The sequence below is a fragment of the Carassius gibelio genome, chromosome A24, assembly GCF_023724105.1.
Source record: "Carassius gibelio isolate Cgi1373 ecotype wild population from Czech Republic chromosome A24, carGib1.2-hapl.c, whole genome shotgun sequence".
NCBI classification, from domain to species: Eukaryota; Metazoa; Chordata; class Actinopteri; order Cypriniformes; family Cyprinidae; genus Carassius; species Carassius gibelio.
In genome coordinates this window covers 16346722-16369398 of record NC_068394.1, presented here as the reverse complement: position 1 = coordinate 16369398, position 22677 = coordinate 16346722, and the positions used below count along the sequence as shown (strand labels likewise).

Genomic DNA, 22677 nt, shown 5'->3' with positions numbered 1-22677 from the left:
AACTCTCCCTTCCTTTCCCAAGTGGAGACTTTAACAAATATGACCTCTCTCTAGACCACCGACTTTAAAATTTTGTTTCAAATAATAATTTAACCAATTGCAAAATATATATATATATATATATGTATGTATGTATGTATGTATATATATATATATATATATATATATATATATATATATATATATATATATATATATATATATGTATATATATGTATATATATATATATATATATATATATATATATATATATATATATATGTGTGTGTGTGTGTGTGTGTGTGTGTGTGTGTGTGTGTGTGTGTGTGTGTGAAAACTGCTTGTTTTAATTGTCTCTAAGCTTGAATAAGCATGACCTGATTTTAGTGCAAGCTTGAATTTGATTTAAATACACGATTTCTCTGAAGAAAATGCCAGTGGTGTTTGCCCATGCAAAAATATGCCAAAATACTTGGGTGTTGTAGAGTTGCTAAATGGTCGTTCTTGGTGTTTAGGGTTAGGGTTAGTCAACTTAAACTTATTTTGGACCAGTTCAGTTTGGACTGAACCATCTGAAACAGTTTGTGACTCGAGCAGCACAGATCTATGAGTTACCCAATCAAAAACTCACTTTCGGACACCTGACAGTCACTCAGACTGGAAATGAGTCAAAATACTTCCGTATTTGATCCTATTAAGGAATCAATGAATTGGTTCTCGCGAGACTAGCATATTCACATCAGAGTTTACACTACATCATCTGCCAGATGCTACTCTTTAGTGAACGCTTGTGTAACAGTTAGCAGAAACTAGAGATTACAGTTAATAAAGCTTTAAATATGGATATTTTTCTTACAGAAATGCATCACTTTGCTTTGCTTCAGAAGGCCTTTATTAACCACCCGAAGCCATGTGGAGAACTTTTTATGATCAATGGATGCAATATATTTTGCTTCAAAATCTTGAGCTCCATTCACTGCGGTTTTAAAGCTTGGAAGAGCCAGGATATTTTTTTAATAAAACTCTGAATGTATTCATCTGAAAGATAAAGCCGTAGACACCTGAGGATGGCCTGAGGGTGAGTAAATTATGGGATAATTTTCATTTTTGAGTGAACTATCCCTTTAATTTTGTCTTTCATGTACATGCTTTTTTGACTCTCAAAATCATGTTAAATACTGTTCTACTGACGAAGAAAAAGTGCCTACATCTTGGAATGGTGAGGGTGAGTAAATGCCAAATTTTGCATAAAACTAATTTTCATTTTTGGGCAAACTATCCCTTTACATTCTGTGAAAATAAATAAATAAATAAATCTTTTAACTGTTGACTGAATTTCATCATGTGATTTTCTGTTATTTGTTGTGCAACAAGTTGTTAGGTCAGACGACTAAAATACGTTTGGATTTTGAATAGATTTCAATACTAGCCCAGTGAATTGGGGAAATGTAAAGCTACATGCTATGAAAACAAATAAGAAATGTTTCCTGAGCAGCAAATCAGCATATCGTAATGATTTCTGAAGGATCATGTGACACTGAAAAGACACTGTGATGCTGAAAATGCAGCTTTGCATCACAGCAATAAATTACATTCTTAAAATTGAGCAGTTTCTGAGTTTTTTTGTACATTACATCAATGGCTATATGAAAATGGAAGCCTTCTGCACATTCTGAGGCATCATTCACATCCACAGCATGCTCGTAGCGTGACATGAATGCTGTATGAGCAATAGTTGCACTGATGCCTGCTTTAGCAAGCACATCTAATTACATGGATGATGATGTTGAGGGAAGGAAGACTCCACTAGAGTCGCTGCGGCGCTGAGCTTTGGATTGATGGTCGCGCTGATTGCTATCACTCGTCTGTTGGTGGAAATCACGAGCACATCCAGGGAGATAAAAGAGAGGTGTAAAGCATTGTGACATGGCTAACAGTGAAGCGGAGGCTGAGAGGATGGGTGCCAACACACACATCGTGAACACCAGAGAAGTCAGCCTCTGAATCTGAATGACCTCAGATAAATGCCACAGCTCCCTTCTTGAGTCGATGATGTCAGATGCACTCGTAGCCAATCGGAGCACGGGGGCGGGGACCTCGAGCATGGCCTGCGTTTGACGGAATTCGCCTCCTGATGACATCAGCGGGGCTAACTGTCTTGGAAGCTTTGACTCACAGCTTTGCCAATCCCACATTCTCTTCCTACATCTCTCTCATCCTTTCTCCTACATCGTTCCAAAACTCCTTCATATCTTCCGTTGTCTCTTCCCTATTACTCACTTTTCGCCCTTTCATCACCCCGTCCCAACTTTTTTGCCAATTACTCAGTTTAATCAGTTTACTTCTAGATTTTCCCTTGATTCTTTAGTCTCTCAGCACTTTTTTTTCTGATGCTGATGTTGTTTTGCACTAGTCACCCCTCAACAGGGGCCTGTTTCATGATGGTGGCTGAACAAACTCAAGGTTACAGGATTAGTTTTGAGTTGACAAAACCAAACCAGTCCAGTCCGAGTTTGTTGGATGAAGCTGATCATCAACTTTCTCTGTCTTGATCTTGAGTTAATGGAGCATGTGCACATGAAAGTGTGATATCAGTAATAAACAGCCAATCACATGCCTTGAAACTCTCACTTCTCGTGAGAGAATAGGTGTGATTCACTACCCAAAATTAAAAGAATGAACAAGATGAAGACTTTAAGCACATTTACATGAGATAAAATGATATTTCCTTGAAAGAGGGAAACTTTAAGAAAACAGCTTGCTATATAAGTGAAAGTAAAAGTTGCAAAGTTAGTTAGTAGAGTTGATAATATTTATAGGTATAAAATCTAAACTTATATGAAGTCATGTATAAAGCGATTGATTCTAAAACGTGTTTATATGGCATATTATACATCCTATATATTTGGTAGAAGAAAAAAAAACAACATCAAATAAATACATAAGTAAATAAATTAGAACAAAGAAACAAATAAACAAATGGGCTTTTGGACTGCAGACAAAAAAAGAAAAGAAAAAAAAGAAAAAAAAAGCTACTCTAAAAACTACTGCATCTTTATCTAGTACAGCACGTTCTTTTATTTCAAAGATCAAGATATTTTAATTTTTTTTTACAAAATATGTAACTAGAAAATAACATATATGACAAAACATGCATGTATTCATTCATTCATTCATACTGTATATATAACATAAAAAAGAAACCAGCGTCAAATTAAGATTAAGATTAAGAAGATAAAATGGATAAAATGAGATGAGATGAGATGAGATTAGATATGATACGATACGATACGATACGATACGATACGATACGATACAACATAAATATTTTGGTAGGAAAGAAACCAGCATCGAAATAAGGTTAAGTTTAAGATTAAGATTAAGATGATAAAATAAGACAAGTTTAAATAAGATAAGATGATACGATAAGATGCTAAAATAAGATAAAATCAACCTGCATCAAATATACAAACAAAATCGAGCTTTTATCTCAAAGACACACACACACACAAAAAAAATAATAATAATTCCCCCATTAAACACAAATCTGTATTTTATTAGAAAGCAACGTCTATGCTCACAAGTCTTTACTTCCTATACAGACACACTGATGTAAGAGAAATTGAAGTTATAATGGAAAGAATGATTATTTGAGATTGATAGGTAGCAGATGGGAAATATACACACTAAACACAAAAAATACTTAAAGAGCCAGTAAGATGAAAATTCTAAGCTTCCTATCACTGTTTATAAGTCCTGTACATTAGGTTTAAATCCATCCAAGGTTAAAAAACATTGTCATTTTGTCAAAATATCATTTTAAAATTACCTCAATTCTCAGAGATCCCCAAACGGTTCGCGCGAAGCTGTTCAAAAGATTCAGTTTCCTTAAACCCCACCTTTCGGTAGCATACTGTGTTCTGATTGGTCAACAAACATAGTCAGGTTTGATTGGTTGTTCCGCACACACTTCCACGGTAAACTATGCGTTAGCATCTGTTTGGGGTGAATTATGTCTTATTCCTCTCATCGCGAAGCAAACAGTAAAATAAAAAACGTACTCGGTTACAAACGTAACCTCGGTTCCCTGAGATACGGAACGAGTACTGCATATGGGGAAAAGCTCCTTTTTTCCTCGATACTGAAGCCTTTTTTCAATAACGCAGTGCAACTGCACTGCCATTGGTTTAATCTGTAAACTTTTTTAAACCAATGACAGCGCTGCGTAGCTGCGCGAGCCTGTGGCGATGCAGCGCGCCAAAGCCCGCCAGAATGGGCGGGGCGAATGGCTATATAAGCAGGCAATCGCCAGAGGAAATCAGGTCATACGACTGAAGCGACGACACTGAACCCGCAGCCTCGTGGCACGGCATATAACGCAGTACTCGTTCCGTATCTCAGGGAACCGAGGTTACGTTCGTAACCGAGTACGTTCCCTTTCGATACTTCACTCATACTGCGTATGGGGAACGAATTCAACCGCGCCGTGCCACGGTAGGGAACGACAAGACTTAACTTGAACACCCTGGGGTCCAGAGGATAAGTGAGAGGGCCGGAGCCATCGAACCCTTGACGCTACACTGCTGAGAGGGAGCTAGCTCCCTGGAGGTGGTATGATGACAGAGTCTGCTAGAGGCTGTCGTATCAAACCGAAAGAACCCGAGCATGCAAGGTCGGGATATCCAAGTTATAGAACCTGACAAAAGTGGACGGCGAGGACCAGCCGGCCGCCTCACAGATGTCCTTGATAGAGACACCACTAGACCAGGCCCATGAAGAGGCCATCCCTCTAGTAGAGTGGGCTCTAACTCCTATGGGGCACTCAAGGCCCATAGAGGAGTAACATAGAGCGATAGCTTCAACTATCCAACATTGGGCCCAAACTCAAGGCATGCAGGGCTCACCGAGAGGGCCTGCAAATCGCCAACACGCTTGACCGATGCTAGAGCAAGTAGCAGAGCGGTTTTGAGCGTTAGGGGCCGAAGGTCAGCTGACCGCAGCGGTTCAAAGGGAGGTCCTTTGAGTGCTCCAAGGACCGTGTGAAGGTCCCAAGTGGGAACGGTAAGAGGGCGTGGGGGCTTCAACCGCCTAGCACCTCTCAGGAAACGCACAATGAGGCTGTGTCGACCCACTGATTGGCCAGCAATAGGAGCATGAAATGCTGCAATGGCTGCTACGTACACTTTGAGTGTGGAAGGGGTGAGACCCTTTTCTAGACGCTCCTGGAGAAATGACAGTATCGGAGATACATCACACTCAACAGGGTCTTTGTTTTGTGCTAAGCACCAGTCAACAAAGACTGACCATTTTTGGGCATAGAGGCGTCTTGTAGACGGGGCTCTTGCCTGAGCAATGGTGTGTAGTACGTCCCCGGGGAGGCTCAGAGGCTCCCATCGAGGGACCATACATGCAGAGCCCAGAGTTCTGGCTGTGGATGCCAGATTGTCCTGTTTGCCTGAGAGAGGAGGTCCCGCCTCAGGGGGATCGGCCATGGGGCTTTCATGGAAAGCCTGAAAAGCTCCGAGGACCAAACTTGGGTCCTCCAGAGTGGGGCCACTAGGAGGACTCTGTGTCTGTCTTCCCTGACTCGTCTGATGACCTGAGGGATCAGAGCAATCGGGGGAAAAGCATAAAGAAGGAGGCTGGGCCAGTTGTGGGCCAGTGCATCTGTTTCCTTTGAAAAATAAGTTGGGCAATGAGAGTTGCTTTCTGAGGCGAAGAGGTCGACCTCTGCCTTCCCGAAAATCTCCCAGATTTTGAGAACTGTCTGGGGATGGAGCATCCACTCGTCCGAGGGGACATTGCTCCGTGAAAGCATGTCTGCTCCCAGATTCGTCTTGCCAGGTATGTGTGTCGCCTTGAGCGATCGCAACCTGGGTAATGCCCATTCCAAGAGGCGCTTTGCCAGTGCGCAGAGGCGGCTGGACGAAAGGCCGCCTTGGTGATTTATGTAGGACACCACTGTCATGCTGTCCGACTGGACTAGGATGTGGCGCCCTTCCAAGATTGCCTGAAAGGATTGAAGGGCTCGTTCTACTGCCAGCATCTCGAGGCAGTTGATATGAAGATGGCTTTCAGAGGGAAACAGGCTTTGTTCTTGACAGAGGCCGCGAGCTGCTGAAGTACAAGAGCGCGCTCTGGTGATATGACGCCCTCATATTGACGGAGTCGAAAACTGCTCCCAGGAACGTAATACGTTGGCTGGGGAGCAGTGAGCTCTTGGCGAAATTGACCCTGAGTCCTAGGCACTGTAAGTGGCTCAGGAGCATGGATCTGTTGTGGTCTAGCTCGGTTCGTGACTGGGCTAGAATGAGCCAGTCGTCGAGATAGTTCAGAATGCGAATTCCCATCTGTCTCAGAGGGGAGAGCGCCTCGTTCATGCACTTCGTGAAAGTGCGGGGAGCTAGAGACAGCCCAAAGGGAAGGACTGTATATTGGTAAGCCACACCCTCGAACGCGAACCTCAAGAATCGTCTGTGATGGGGGGCTATCTGGATGTGAAAGTAAGCATCTTTCAGGTCCAGCGAGAAGAACCAGTCCTCGGGGCAAATCTGCGTGAGGATCAGCTTCAGTGTCAACATCCTGAACTTCCGTTTCATGAGGGAAAGGTTCAGGTGTCTGAGGTCTAAGATGGGTCTGAGACCGCCATCTTTCTTGGGGACAAGGAAATAACGGCTGTAGAACCCCGACCCGCTGTCTGAGGGAGGAACTATCTCTATGGCTCCCTTCCTTAACAGCGTCATCACTTCGGTGCGGAGGACCTGAGCATCGTCCGGCTCTACCGAGGTGGGAATCACTCCGCGAAAACGCGGGGGTCTTCGGGCGAACTGCAGTGAGTATCCGTGTTTTATTATCCCCAACACCCACTTGGACACTCCGGGGATGGCCTGCCAGGCCTCGGCCCGCGTGACAAGGGGCTGGATAGTGTCGGATGGCAGACCGCTGATCAGGGGCCTGAACACCGACGAGTGTGGAAGAGGAAAAGTGCTCTCTTTTTGAAAATGTGAAATATTTATTGTGTTCGCCATAACAACGGCGCTTTGCGTGGACGCAACAACAGTGGGCCCAGGTCGCACAGCAGACAGGCGAGAGAGCTTCTGGGGTGGTCCGGCCGCAGCGGGACTTTGCCCCTTCCTCTTTCTTCCCCAACGATCAGGAGGATTTAGAGGGCGTCGGGTCCAGCACAATCCTTTGCCGGGGGCCCTGACGTCTAGGCGGTTTAGCGCGCCTAGTGGGGCGAGCTGGGTGCTGCTCCTTAGGGGGTGCCGCCTGGGGGGTAGAAGGGGCAGGTTTGCTCTGGTGCTGAGTCGGCGCAGTCCTGGGGCGACTCGGGGCAGAGGTGGAGCGCTTGGGCAGGAAGTGTCGCATGGCTTGGGACGACTTCTGTGCTGCAGTGAAGCGTTCTGTAAACCCTTCTACCGCTGGTCCGAAGAGGCCGCATGGAGAGACTGGGGCATCGAGAAAGGCCACTTTGTCGCTCTCCTTAATCTCTGTTAGGTTGAGCCAGAGGTGGCGCTCCAGCACAACCAGGTTGGCCATGGATCGTCCGATGGCCTGGGCCGTGGCTTTCGTGGCACGCAGAGCCAAATCAGTGGCGCTGCGGAGGTCACGGAAAGCAGGTTCTCTAGAGCTAGACTCATCCAGGGAACGGAGAAGCTTTGCCTGGAACACCTGCAATATGGCCATGGTGTGCAGAGATGAAGCGGCTTGGCCCGCAGAAGTGTAGGCCCTGCCAGCCATGGCAGAGGTCGTCCTGCAGGGCTTGGAAGGAAGGGCTCTCTTATTTTTCCACCCCACAGCCGCGGGGGGACAGAGGTGAGCAGCCACGGCCTCATCCAGGGGCGGCAATTGCTCATAGCCCTTCTCCTGAGAGCCATCTACTGAGCTGAGAGCTGCAGAGGAAGTGCGTAGGCGGGCCGAGTAGGGGGCGCGCCACGACTTTGTCAGCTCGTCATGAACCTCAGGGAAGAATGGGGCAGGTCGCTGGCGGGGGGCCTGGCGGCGTCCTGGCAGGTACCACTCGTCCAGCCTGCTGCGTGTCGGCTCTTCAGGGGGGGCCCACTCCAAATGGAGTTCCTCAACAGCCTTGGAGAGGATGCGGAGAAGCTCGGCATCCATCCCAGCTCTGGCGTCGATGGGCTCCAGTGACGGCAGGTGGGCGGGGTCAGAATCGCCGGCCCAGTCCTCCGTTTCAGAAGCCGCGAGTGACATGGAGTCGTCAAGCGGCTCGTCCTCCGATCCGCCAAAAGAGACGAGGTCGCTCGCTTCAGCCGAGGGACGCTGCTCTGGGCGTGAGAAGAGGACAGGGGACGGCTCTCTCATTGGAGAGGGTGAGGCACGCGGGCGCTGAGCCGGCGTGAGCTCACCCAAATCCGGGCGCTGGGCCCCTCTTCCCCGCTGTCTTTTCCTGGCCGGCTCGCGGGAGGAAAAAGACGGGAGGGCGCGAGGGGCGGGATTACTTTCATTAAAGAAAGCAATCCGCGAGCGCAGAGAGGCGAGACTCATGCTTTCACAAAAGCAGCATGAAGTCTCAGTGAGTGCAGCCTCAGCATGGGGTTTACCCAGGCAGAAAACACACTCACCATGGCCGTCGTCCTCATGCAGAGGGGCTCTGCATGTGCCACAGCTGTGGCGCGGCATGGCCGTCGCCGTTAAAACGGCGTTAGAAACGCTCTTTTAGAGCGGTGAAAACCGCTGGAAAAAGCTCTTTTAGGATCGCCGGATGGCGGCAGGAGATCGCTGAGAAGCGGCCGGAAGCGGGAAGCGGGCGGCCCGAGATCGGCGCTGAGAGCGGCTGTCTGCGAGTACGCCGGCGCTGCAGGCGGTCGGCGGTCTCAGCTGGTCCGCTGCGGTGCCTCTTCGACGGCGAGAGCTCGTTCCAGGCGAAGGCGTTCAGCAGAGATCCAACGAAGTGAAGTCGTCGCTGAAGGAGTAAGATCTGATTTCCTCTGGCGATTGCCTGCTTATATAGCCATTCGCCCCGCCCATTCTGGCGGGCTTTGGCGCGCTGCATCGCCACAGGCTCGCGCAGCTACGCAGCGCTGTCATTGGTTTAAAAAAGTTTACAGATTAAACCAATGGCAGTGCAGTTGCACTGCGTTATTGAAAAAAGGCTTCAGTATCGAGGAAAAAAGGAGCTTTTCCCCATACGCAGTATGAGTGAAGTATCGAAAGGGAACTTGAACAGTCTCGCTGCTTTTTCTTCTGTGTGTGTGTATTCAAGCCGCGCGCTTCAGTTTGAATCTGAATAGCGTGTTCAGAGCGGGGGTGTGGTTATTATGCAAAGTGTTCCTAGTGACGTACATAGAGATGGGCAAAAGATTAGAAATCTATAACGACTCGTTTCAGTGATTCAGAGTCGACTCCTTACTTTAGAAGCCAATAACTTTATAAATCGTGTACTTTTTGGTTTAATTACTTTGCACATTGTTTACACTGATGGACAGCTACATCATACACTGTAATACAGGTCATTTTTGATTTCCCATCTGTGTGGCTCTTTAATGTTGAAAACATATATTTGTTGAACAAAAAAGCAATCAATACTATGCTTTGAAAGGTCTGTAAATATAGTCAAAGTGATGTGAAATTCTAATGTGTGGCCAAACTTTGTGTCTTTAACTGGAGAAAAACAAGTTTGATCACGTCACTGAAATGCTTTCAGAGTTTCACAAGAGCCAGTGACTGTAATATGGTGTGTAGTACCCTAATTGAATCCTACCTTTCTTGACTTCTAAAAAAAATGATTGTTCATAGCAGACTCTAAATATAGCTCACTCCAAATGAAAATGCCACTTCAAACATGCAGGGATAACACAGATTTCCACAGACTTCAAGTCGCGTAAAAGAGCCACGATAAATCAAAATCACTTTTAGAATATTATATATTATATATTATATATATTATATATAGAATATTTATTTTTCTGTACAGCACTTTGGTATACTGTGGTTGTTGTCAAGTGCTTAACAAATAAAGTTGATATGGTATGGTATATGTCTGTTAGCTTTGAAATCACCTAATATGCTCATTTACTTCTTAAAGAAAGCAAATAAACCATGATTCGCATTAGGAATTGGGAAATTAAGATTCATGACTATGATGGAAAGGTTTTTAAATAAAATAAACAAGCCCTTTGATGTGTCCTTTGATGAGTGATGTGTCCAAACTTCCCGCTTCAATATGAAAATGTCAACAAAGCAAAGAAAGTTATTTCATGGGGTTTTACGTTAAACCCATGGCAAAGTGGTTGTAATGTAAAAAAAAATTACATTCCTATAGCACTCAATAGCATTCGCTAGATGACTAAAAAATGTCACCCATTTTTACCTTTTTTTTTTTAAATTTTCATTCCTGGTATAAAATATACACTTGACATTTTACCTGCGATCTGTGTTTGGAAAAAGAAAAGTTAATTTGAGCTGACGGACTCTCTCGAATGACCGTGTTTTTTAATCCTCTCTGGTGTATTTTGACTTTTTCACACAGCTGTTTGTTTTAATCCTTCTTTCCACTTCAATAATCACAGTGCAAATGCTTTTAATCATTAACCCGACTAACAAGCCGCACTATTTATCTTCCGCTGCCGAGTCAGACAGACCAAACAGAGGAGGAGAGCACTTAAAGATGAAGACTCCCTGCTGCTAATGAACGAGTCTCAATTTGGAGATGTTGAACCAAAACGCTCTAAAAATACACCAATCTTGTCCTCTCATTGTTGCAACTGTAAACTAATTGGCTAATACTCTCCATTGTTTTAGCATTTCACAAAAAGTATAAGATATTGCGATGTAAAAACGTGGCATGTGAAGCAGTCCGATTTTGAGAGCCATTAATTTCACGCTGATAGAAAGAAAAACAGATTACAAAACCTAATCATCAGGTATGTAGCTTAAATTACCATTAGGTGAAAACAGACACATGCAGTCCAAGCAGAGACAGAGAGCCTCATTTACTCTGTTATGAACACAAAATTACATTTGCATAGTGAAATTAAAATGGATTTTGAAGGGGGAATATTTGCTCACGCTGCTCCTTACTGAACCATTATCATATATTAACACTATAGGTTATTAACTACTGTGGCTGGCTTCATAATGAAGTGCTTTTGTTACTTAGTGTCGATATATGGACAGTTAAATATTACCCGAGAGTGAAAGGGTTTGAAAGTTGTTGGAAATTAAAATTTTACATGGATGGAATTGGGAAAATATCACTTGGATTCTGGCAAAATAGTACCATGATAGCTATACTTTATGGCAAAAACACCAACAACCATTGCAATGCAACTACTGGAATACACCCGCTAAAAAAAAATAAAAAAAAAATAAAAAAAAAATAAAAATTGAATTCTTGATTTCTAATACCATTTTTTTAAGCACATCCTATGATATCATTTAAGTAGGACTGAATAAATAACTATATACAAATGTATGAATAAAATAAAGTCACTTTTTTAATCTGTCCTTGTTGCAGTGTAATTACACACATAATCCTGAGTAAAATTAAAATGGCAAAATTTGCTTGCAGGAGGTTAAGGTTCAGGTTTTGTTTTAGAGTTAGCTGTTTTTTTAATTGTGCATAATTTACTTTCAGTACTGTTGTATAACTACATTTAACGTGTAACAAGAGCGGATTCAAATTTTGTTACAAACTAAATAAGTAAATAAATAAATTCAGAAATTATGTTTATTGTGTTATTCTTAAAAATTAAAAATACGGATCCACTTTATATTAATTGGCCTTAACTACTATGTACTTATATTTTAATTAATTATTTAGTACAATGTACTTATTGTGTACATACATGTTTTTACATTGTACTTATATTTAAAAAAAACTACATGTAATTACATCTGTATTTAATTTCTGTAATTACGTTTATAATTACACTGTTGACCCATACTTTACACCTTAACCCACCCATAAACTTACCCATACCTCCAACCCTCTTCCTAACCTTACCCCTATCCCACCTCAATAGCAGCAAAAGTGTTTTACAATACAATATGAACACAATAAGTACATTGTACTTATTTTTTTTTTATGTAAGTACATAGTAGTTAAAAGGCCACCTAATATAAAGTGGGACCAAAAATACAAATAAATACTGCATATCTTTTTCATATCTTTAGCTTATTCAGATTTATCTTCACCACTAACACAGGTCGGGTGCTGTATACTATATCTTTATATATGTGCTCAATAACAGAGCTGAACAAATCAACCTGGAGAATCACCGGTCAGAAAAACAGAGATGAAGAAAAGGGGTGGCGCTTTCATGCATTATTGAATGCTCTAATCATATGGTTGATGACAAATAACTTTGTAGCAAGTGTTTTATTAATAGAGATGATAATAGGAAGTTGTCCCTTTCCCGTGTCTTAGAGTATCATAGATTTGCCGAGGAGATGCGGTCATGGGAAAAGCCCAGAGGAGATTGGAGGCCACGGACGCAGCATCAGGATCTCCCCGGTCTGAGGGTCAGCCCCGTGTGTAATGAAAGCAGCAGTGATGTGTGAGACAGAATACAAAAATCACCGCCTACGACTAGAATGAAAAGAAGGCCTTCAGTGTGACCGTCAAAGCATTAGCAGCAGGTACACACACGGCCATTGGTGATTATATGAAAATGTGTTTTTAAATAATGATATCAATGCCTGAGAACCTGACACGGCTTAGCGCAATTATAAAGTTGCATTGTAATTATATCATAATCTGATGCACTCGTGATAATGATTATGTGTTTTCATCTTCTATTTTTTATTATGAAATACTTTGCAATTCAATAGTATTACACTGATTTAATTAGAGTAATAATATAGGGATTAAATAATAATACATATTTCAAAAAAAAAAAAAAAATATTTTAATGGTTAGATGTTGCAGAATGTTAGTTTTAGGATAGTTTTGGGAATAGAAAACACCTGACTGAAATTTGATTGTGAATTTTGGCTGGATTTTAGCAGGCTTATGGATTGTTATAAACACAAATGTTACAAACACAAGTAGAAACAGTTGTAAACCATATACACCTTGCAGTGTGAAAGTCTTCTTTCACACTGGTCACATTTAAATCTAGATTAAAAACAGTTTTATGTGTCTAATAGCAAGACAATATGTTTTGGGCATATATAGGGCTTTTATTTGCATGTTTTATAATGCTTTATAAGTTTGTTCTTTGCTAATTCTATATCAATCTGCTATTTACGTTTTTTTTATATATATTTTTATTTTTTTCTTGACTGTAGCACTTTAGTACAACGTGTTGTTTTCAAAGGGGTGTTTGATTATGATTCCACTTCCATAACTTTAGTTAGTGCATAATGTTGCTGTTAGAGCATAAACAGTGTATATGAAGCTGAAAGTTCAATGCAAAGGGAGATATTGTCCTTGAAAGAAATAGCTGTTTAAGGACTACGAAAAAAAAAAAAAAAAAAGAAAGAATTGTAGGGACCAGCAAACTAGCCACAATGTTTACATTAACCCCGCCCCTGGGAACATACAACTACTTGTAATGGTAAGGGGGCGTGACATTTCCGGACAATGTGCACAAGGTGCTTAGCGAATCACAAACCCAGCAGGCACACAACGTCATATGACGTTAATATTAGATTAGATTTAGGTCGCGACGTCAGGTAACCAAAATTCAATGTCAAGCCAACGTCTAATGACAACGTTAAATTGACGTCCAAGACCAACATCATCTGACGATGATATTAGGTTGTTTTTAGGTTGTGTTATAAAATAACCAAAATCCAACGTCTAGCCAACGTTTCAAGCCAACGTCACATTGACATCGAATACTGATATTTAGTCGTCAGGTATGGCAACCAAAATCCAACGTTACCTAGACGTCATAATGGCAACGTCCAAACAACGTCAAATTAAAACATCATTTGACGTTGATCTGTAGTTTGTTTTAGGTTGTGACATTAACTAACCTAAACCCAACGTCGAGCCAACGTCTCAAGCCAACGTCACATTGACATCAAATACTGATACTAAGTCGTCAGGTATGGCAACCAAAATCCAACGTTTTCTAGACGTCCTAATGGCAACGTCCAAACAACGTCAAATTAAAACATCATTTGACGTTGATCTGTAGTTAGTTTTGGTTGTGGCATTAACTAACCAAAATCCAACGTCGAGCCAACGTCTCAAGCCAATGTCACACTGACATCAAAAACTGATGTTTAGTCGTCAGGTATGGCAACCATAATCCAATGTTTTCTAGACGTCATAATGGCAACGTCCAAACAATGTCAAATTAAAACATAATTTGACGTTGATCTGTAGTTAGTTTTAGGTTGTGGCATTAACTAACCAAAATCCAACGTCGAGCCAACGTCTCAAGCCAATGTCACACTGACATCAAATACTGATCTTAAGTCGTCAGGTATGGCAACCAAAATCCAACGTTTTCTAGACGTCATAACGGCAACGTCGAAACAACGTCAAATTAAAACATCATTTGACGTTGATCTGTAGTTAGTTTTAGGTTGTGGCATTAACTAACCAAAATCCAACGTCGAGCCAACGTCTCAAGCCAACGTCACATTGACATCAAATACTGATATTAAGTCGTCAGGTATGGCAACCAAAATCCAACGTTTTCTAGACGTCCTAATGGCAACGTCCAAACAACGTCAAATTAAAACATCATTTGACGTTGATCTGTAGTTAGTTTTGGTTGTGGCATTAACTAACCAAAATCCAACGTCGAGCCAACGTCTCAAGCCAATGTCACACTGACATCAAAAACTGATGTTTAGTCGTCAGGTATGGCAACCATAATCCAACGTTTTCTAGACGTCATAATGGCAACGTCCAAACAACGTCAAATTAAAACATCATTTGACGTTGATCTGTAGTTAGTTTTAGGTTGTGGCATTAACTAACCAAAATCCAACGTCGAGCCAACGTCTCAAGCCAATGTCACACTGACATCAAATACTGATCTTAAGTCGTCAGGTATGGCAACCAAAATCCAACGTTTTCTAGACGTCATAATGGCAACGTCGAAACAACGTCAAATTAAAACATCATTTGACGTTGATCTGTAGTTAGTTTTAGGTTGTGGCATTAACTAACCAAAATCCAACGTCGAGCCAACGTCTCAAGCCAACGTCACACTGACATCAAATACTGATATTAAGATGTCAGGTATGGCAACCAAAATCCAACGTTATCTAGACGTCATAATGGCAACGTCCAAACAACGTCAAATTAAAACATCATTTGACGTTGATCTGTAGTTTTTTTTAGGTTGTGGCATTAACTAACCTAAACCCAACGTCTAGCCAACGTCTCAAGCCAACGTCACATTGACATCAAATACTGATGTTTAGTCGTCAGGTATGGCAACCATAATCCAACGTTTTCTAGACGTCATAATGGCAACGTCCAAACAACGTCAAATTAAAACATCATTTGACGTTGATTTGTAGTTAGTTTTAGGTTGTGGCATTAACTAACCAAAATCCAACGTCGAGCCAACGTCTCAAGCCAATGTCACACTGACATCAAATACTGATCTTAAGTCGTCAGGTATGGCAACCAAAATCCAACGTTTTCTAGATGTCATAACGGCAACGTCGAAACAACGTCAAATTAAAACATCATTTGACGTTGATCTGTAGTTAGTTTTAGGTTGTGGCATTAACTAACCAAAATCCAACGTCGAGCCAACGTCTCAAGCCAACGTCACACTGACATCAAATACTGATATTAAGATGTCAGGTATGGCAACCAAAATCCAACGTTATCTAGACGTCATAATGGCAACGTCCAAACAACGTCAAATTAAAACATCATTTGACGTTGATCTGTAGTTTTTTTTAGGTTGTGGCATTAACTAACCTAAACCCAACGTCTAGCCAACGTCTCAAGCCAACGTCACATTGACATCAAATACTGATGTTTAGTCGTCAGGTATGGCAACCATAATCCAACGTTTTCTAGACGTCATAATGGCAACGTCCAAACAACGTCAAATTAAAACATCATTTGACGTTGATTTGTAGTTAGTTTTAGGTTGTGGCATTAACTAACCAAAATCCAACGTCGAGCCAACGTCTCAAGCCAATGTCACACTGACATCAAATACTGATCTTAAGTCGTCAGGTATGGCAACCAAAATCCAACGTTTTCTAGACGTCATAACGGCAACGTCGAAACAACGTCAAATTAAAACATCATTTGACGTTGATCTGTAGTTAGTTTTAGGTTGTGGCATTAACCAACCAAAATCCAACGTTGTTTAGATGTCAAATTGGCAACATCCAAACAACGTCAAATTAAAACATCATTTGACGTTGATCTGTAGTTAGTTTTAGGTTGTGGCATTAACTAACCAAAATCCAACGTCGAGCCAACGTCTTAAGCCAATGTCACACTGACATCAAATACTGATATTTAGTCGTCAGGTATGGCAACCAAAATCCAACGTTTTCTAGCAGTCATAATGGCAACGTCCAAACAACGTCAAATTAAAACATCATTTGACGCTGATCTGTAGTTAGTTTTAGGTTGTGGCATTAACTAACCAAAATCCAACGTCGAGCCAACGTCTTAAGCCAATGTCATATTGACATCAAAAACTGATGTTTAGTCGTCAGGTATGGCAACCAAAATCCAACGTTTTCTAGCAGTCATAATGGCAACGTCCAAACAACGTCAAATTAAAACATCATTTGACGTTGATCTGTAGTTAGTTTTAGGTTGTGGCATTAACTAACTAAAATCCAACGTCGAGCCAATGTCTCAAGCCAACGTCACACTGACATCAAATACTGATATTAAGTCGTCAGGTATGGCAACCAAAATCCAACGTTTTCTAGACGTCATAACGGCAACGTCGAAACAATGTCAAATTAAAACATCATTTGACGTTGATCTGTAGTTAGTTTTAGGTTGTGGCATTAACTAACCAAAATCCAACGTCGAGTCAACGTCTCAAGCCAACGTCACATTGACATCAAATACTGATATTAAGTCGTCAGGTATGGCAACCAAAATCCAACGTTTTCTAGACGTCATAATGGCAACGTCCAAACAACGTCAAATTAAAACATCATTTGACGTTGATCTGTAGTTAGTTTTAGGTTGTGGCATTAACTAACCAAAATCCAACGTCGAGCCAACGTCTCAAGCCAATGTCACACTGACATCAAAAACTGATGTTTAGTCGTCAGGTATGGCAACCAAAATCCAATGTTTTCTAGACGTCATAATGGCAACGTCCAAACAACGTCAAATTAAAACATCATTTGACGTTGATCTGTAGTTAGTTTTAGGTTGTGGCATTAACTAACCAAAATCCAACGTCGAGCCAACGTCTCAAGCCAATGTCACACTGACATCAAATACTGATATTAAGATGTCAGGTATGGCAACCAAAATCCAAAGTTTTCTAGCAGTCATAATGGCAACGTCCAAATAACGTCAAATTAAAACATCATTTGACGTTGATCTGTAGTTAGTTTTAGGTTGTGGCATTAACTAACCAAAATCCAACGTCGAGCCAACGTCTCAAGCCAATGTCACACTGACATAAAAAACTGATGTTTAGTCGTCAGGTATGGCAACCAAAATCCAATGTTTTCTAGACGTCATAATGGCAACGTCCAAACAACGTCAAATTAAAACATCATTTGACGTTGATCTGTAGTTAGTTTTAGGTTGTGGCATTAAATAACCAAAATCCAACGTCTAGCCAACGTCTCAAGCCAATGTCACACTGACATCAAATACTGATTTTAAGTCGTCAGGTATGGCAACCAAAATCCAACGTTTTCTAGACGTCATAATGGCAACGTCCAAACAACGTCAAGTTAAAACATCATTTGACGTTGATCTGTAGTTAGTTTTAGGTTGTGGCATTAACTAACCAAAATCCAACGTCGAGCCAACGTCTCAAGCCAATGTCACACTGACATCAAAAACTGATGTTTAGTCGTCAGGTATGGCAACCAAAATCCAATGTTTTCTAGACGTCATAATGGCAACGTCCAAACAACGTCAAATTAAAACATCATTTGACGTTGATCTGTAGTTAGTTTTAGGTTGTGGCATTAACTAACCAAAATCCAACGTCTAGTCAACGTCTCAAGCCAATGTCACACTGACATCAAATACTGATTTTAAGTCGTCAGGTATGGCAACCAAAATCTAAACGTTTTCTAGACGTCATAATGGCAACGTCCAAACAACGTCAAGTTAAAACATCATTTGACGTGGATCTGTAGTTAGTTGTAGGTTGTGACATTAACTAACCAAAATCCAACGTCGAGCCAACGTCTCAAGCCAACGTCACACTGACATCAAATACTGATATTAAGTCGTCAGGTATGGCAACCACAATCCAAAATTTTCTAGACGTCATAATTGCAACGTCCAAACAACGTCAAATTAAAACATCATTTGACGTTGATCTGTAGTTAGTTTTAGGTTGTGGCATTAACTAACCAAAATCCAACATCAAGACAATGTCTCAAGCCAACGTCAGATTGACATCAAATAATGATATTTAGTCATCAGGTATGGCAACCAAAATCCAACGTCTACAAAGCATCATAATGGCAACGTCCAAACAACGTAAAATTAAAACATTGTTTGACTTTGATCTTTAGTTTGTTTTTAGGTTGTGTTGTGATATTAACTAACCTAAACCCAACGTCAAGCCAACGTCTCAGGCCAACGTCACATTGACATCAAATACTGATATTTAGTCGTCAGGTATGGCAACCATAATCCAACGTTTTCTAGACATCATAATGGCAACGTCCACACAACGTCCAATTAAAACATCATTTGATGTTGATCTGTAGTTAGTTTTAGGTTGTGGCATTAACTAACCAAAATCCAACGTCGAGCCAATGTCTCAAGCCAACGTCACATTGACATCAAAAACTGATATTAAGTTGTCAGGTATGGTAACCAAAATCCAACGTTTTCTAGACGTCATAATGGCAACGTCCAAACAACGTCAAATTAAAACATCATTTGACGTTGATCTGTAGTTAGTTTTAAGCTGTGGCATTAACCAACAAAAATCCAGCGTCAAGACAACGTCTCAAGCCAACGTCAGGTTGACATCAAATACTGATATTTAGTCGCCAGGTATGGCAACCAAAAGTCATAATGTTAATGTCCAAACAACGTCAAATTCTAACGTCATTTGACTTTGATCTTTAGTTTGTTTTTAGGTTGTGACATTAACTAACCAAAATCCAACGTCGAGCCAACGTCTCAAGCCAACGTCAGACTGACATCAAATACTGATCTTAAGTCGTCATGTATGGCAACCAAAATCCAACGTTATCTAGACGTCATAATGGCAACGTACAAACAACGTCAAATTAAAACATCATTTGACGTTGATCTGTAGTTAGTTTTAGGTTGTGGCATTAACTAACTAAAATCCAACGTCGAGCCAACGTCTCAAGCCAACGTCACACTGACATCAAATACTGATATTAAGTCATCAGGTATGGCAACCAAAATCCAACATTTTCTAGACGTCATAATGGCAACGTCCAAACAACGTAAAATTAAAACATAATTTGACGTTGATCTGTAGTTAGTTTTAGGTTGTGACATTAACTAACCAAAATCCACCGTCGAGCCAACATCTCAAGCCAATGTCACATTGACATCAAAAACTGATGTTTAGTCGTCAGGTATGGCAACCAAAATCCAACGTCTTCAAGACGTCATAATGTTAATGTCGAAACAACGTCAAATTATAACGCCATTTGACTTTGATCTTTAGTTTGTTTTTAGGTTGTGACATTAACTAACCTAAACCCAACGTCGAGCCAACGTCTCAGGCCAACGTCACATTGACATCAAATACTGATATTAAGTCGTCAGGTATGGCAACCATAATCCAACGTTTTCTAGACGTCATAATGGCAACGTCCACACAACTTCAAATTAAAACATCATTTGATGTTTATCTGTAGTTAGTTTTAGGTTGTGGCATTAGCAAATCAAAATCCAACGTCGAGTCAACCTCTTAAACCAACGTCAGATTGACATCAAATACTGATATTTAGTCATCAGGTATGGCAACCATAATCCAGTGTTTTCAAGGCGTCATAATGGTAACATCCAAACAACGTCAAATTATAACATCAAATTATTTTATTTTTTTTAATTGTTATTTAATATAGTGGTTTCACTTTATTGTTATGGTTCCTTTTGAAATTTATGTTGTTGCGTTGTTGCACCTACAGTCGTGGCCAAAAATATCAGCACCCTTGGTAAATATGATCAAAGAAGGGTGTGAAAATTCATCTGCTTTAATCGTTTTGCACTTTTATACAAAAAATTCACAAAAATGTATTCTTTCATTGGATAATAAGAATTTAAAACAGGGGGAAATATCATTATGAAATAAATGTTTTTTTTTTTTTTCTAATACACATTGGCCACAATTAATGGCACCCTTTTATTCAGTACTTTTTGAAACCTCCATTTGCCAGATTAACAGGTCTATTTTTTTTTCTATAATGCCTGATGAGGTTAGAGAACACCTGACAAGAGATCAGAGACCATTCTTTCATCCAGAATCACTCCAGACCCTTTAGATTCCCAGCTCCATGTTGGTGCTTCTTCAGTTCACTCCTCTCATGTTCTGTAAGGTTCAGGTCAGAGGACTGGAATGGCTATAGCAGAAGCTTGGTTTTGAGCTCAGTGACCCATTTCTGTGTTGTTTTCGAGGTTTGTGTTTGGATTATTGTATGGTTGAAAGATCAAAACATGGACCATTATAAGATTACTAACAGTAACTTACTGATTTTTTATCTGTTGGTATGTGATAGAATCCATGATGCCATGTTTCTAAACAAGATGTCTAGGGCCTCCAGCAGAAATATAGGCCCAGAAAAAAAACAAATACAGCAGTATATTTCATTGTGCACATGGGTTACTTTTTTCTCTCTGTGTTCACCTAACCCATCTTGAGTGTTTGCTGCTAAAAAAATCTCATTTTTTTTGGTTTCATCTGATCATAGAAGCCATTCACATTTAAAGTTCCAGTCTTGGCTGATAACTGAATTATGCTTTAGTTTGTTTTTGAATGAGCTAGGATAATTTTTCTTGTAACCCTCCCAAACAACATGTGTTGATGTAGGTTCTGTTTGACTTTTTTTAAAAGGTTTTCTGAACCAGAGACTCCGCTATTTGCTGCAGTTCTCCAGCTGTGACCTTTGGCGAGTCTTTAGCTACTCAAACTCTCCTTCTCACCACACATTAGGACGATATAGACAAGTCCTCTTCCAAGCAGTTTTGTAACATTTTATGTTGATTGGAGATTCTTAATTATTGCCCTGATGGTGGAAATGGGAATTTTCACTGCTCTAGCTCTTCTCTTAAAGCCACTTCACCAATTTGTTAAGCTCAATTATCTCAATTATCACATCAGAAATACATTCTTTGGTTTTTCTCATTGTGATGAATGATTAAGGGAATTTGGGCTTTGTTTTCCCTCCTCTTTATATTTCTGTGAAACAGGTAGCCATAGCCATAGCTGGATAATTTCATGTTTATAATCAAGCTTGAGTGCTCAAAATTGTGAATTTGAATGGGAATATACTTCAGAGATATTTTACTCATAAAAATTTCTAGGGGGGCCAATAATTGTGTCCAATGAGCATTTGAGAAAAAACTTTTCATTTCTTATTATCCAATGAAAGGATACATACCTTCTTTGGTCACTTTTACAAAGGGTGCCAATATTTTGGGCCACGACTGTACCTGCTTTCATTAGAGTGTTAGAATAAGTTGATGTTCTTGCAAAGTTACTTGTAGTCAGTCAAACATATTCTGGGAGAGCATCAGAATTAGAAATTAAGCAGACAGTCTATTAGTACTATAATGAGAGTTAGTTGACATGTAAGTGCAATACTTATATTGTCAATAGAATATTCAAAAGGGACTATGAAAATAAAGTGTTATGACTTTAATTTGACCCATGACCATTCATGAACCATAACAGTTTATATAAATTGATATCCAATCTGTCACAGTTTTCTGTCTTTCTGTCACAGTCTTATGTCTTTCTGTCACAGTCTTCTGTGAGTGTTGTGTTTGTTTGGTGCCATGTGCTTTTGTCCTGTCTCTTTTCTGACCCCGCCCACCTTGTCACCTCAACGTCTTGTAAGTGTTACTGGTTCTCGTGTTTTTTTGCATCTTGGTTTTGTTTTTGCCGTGTTGGCTTTTTTGTTCTTAGACTCCAGAGGGTTAAAGTTAATCTTCCCTGCATTTGGACCCAGACCCTGTTCTTTCTTTGCTGGCCCGTGACACAATCTTGTTTGCAATATAATGCAATTCAAACACTCTCAAACATGTTAAGACATATTTAGGAGGATCAAAACAGTATTGCTTACTTAATTCTGGGCTGGAAACATTGTTTATCAAAACATAAACTTGTTGATCTTTGTGTTGGAAAGTAAAGTGAGTGCATGCAGACAATGCAAGCATTACTGTTTATTGTACAGTCTTATAATTATGCAATATAAATGTCTAATTCCTTTGCTATAATTTAGTCTGTTCTTATATATGTTTTTTTTAAATATATAAAATAATTGATCAGATTGATTGCTGCTTCTTACTTGCATTTTTCATATTTAAAGTACATTCTAGTTAAAAATTTAAAATGACAAATTTCATATTTAAATGTTGATCTCAT

At 40.5% G+C, this 22677-nt stretch overlaps 1 long non-coding RNA gene and 1 pseudogene across 1 annotated transcript; one reads left to right on the top strand and one right to left on the bottom strand.

Annotated features, from left to right (window-relative positions):
* LOC127946116 (phenylalanine--tRNA ligase, mitochondrial-like) overlaps positions 1-22677 on the bottom strand; it is a 140625-nt pseudogene that overhangs the window by 85799 nt on the left and 32149 nt on the right.
* Positions 14298-22586, top strand: LOC127946480 (uncharacterized). The gene is made up of 3 exons (XR_008151100.1): positions 14298-14762; positions 17561-17662; positions 17855-22586. It is a non-coding gene; the product is annotated as an uncharacterized LOC127946480 (long non-coding RNA).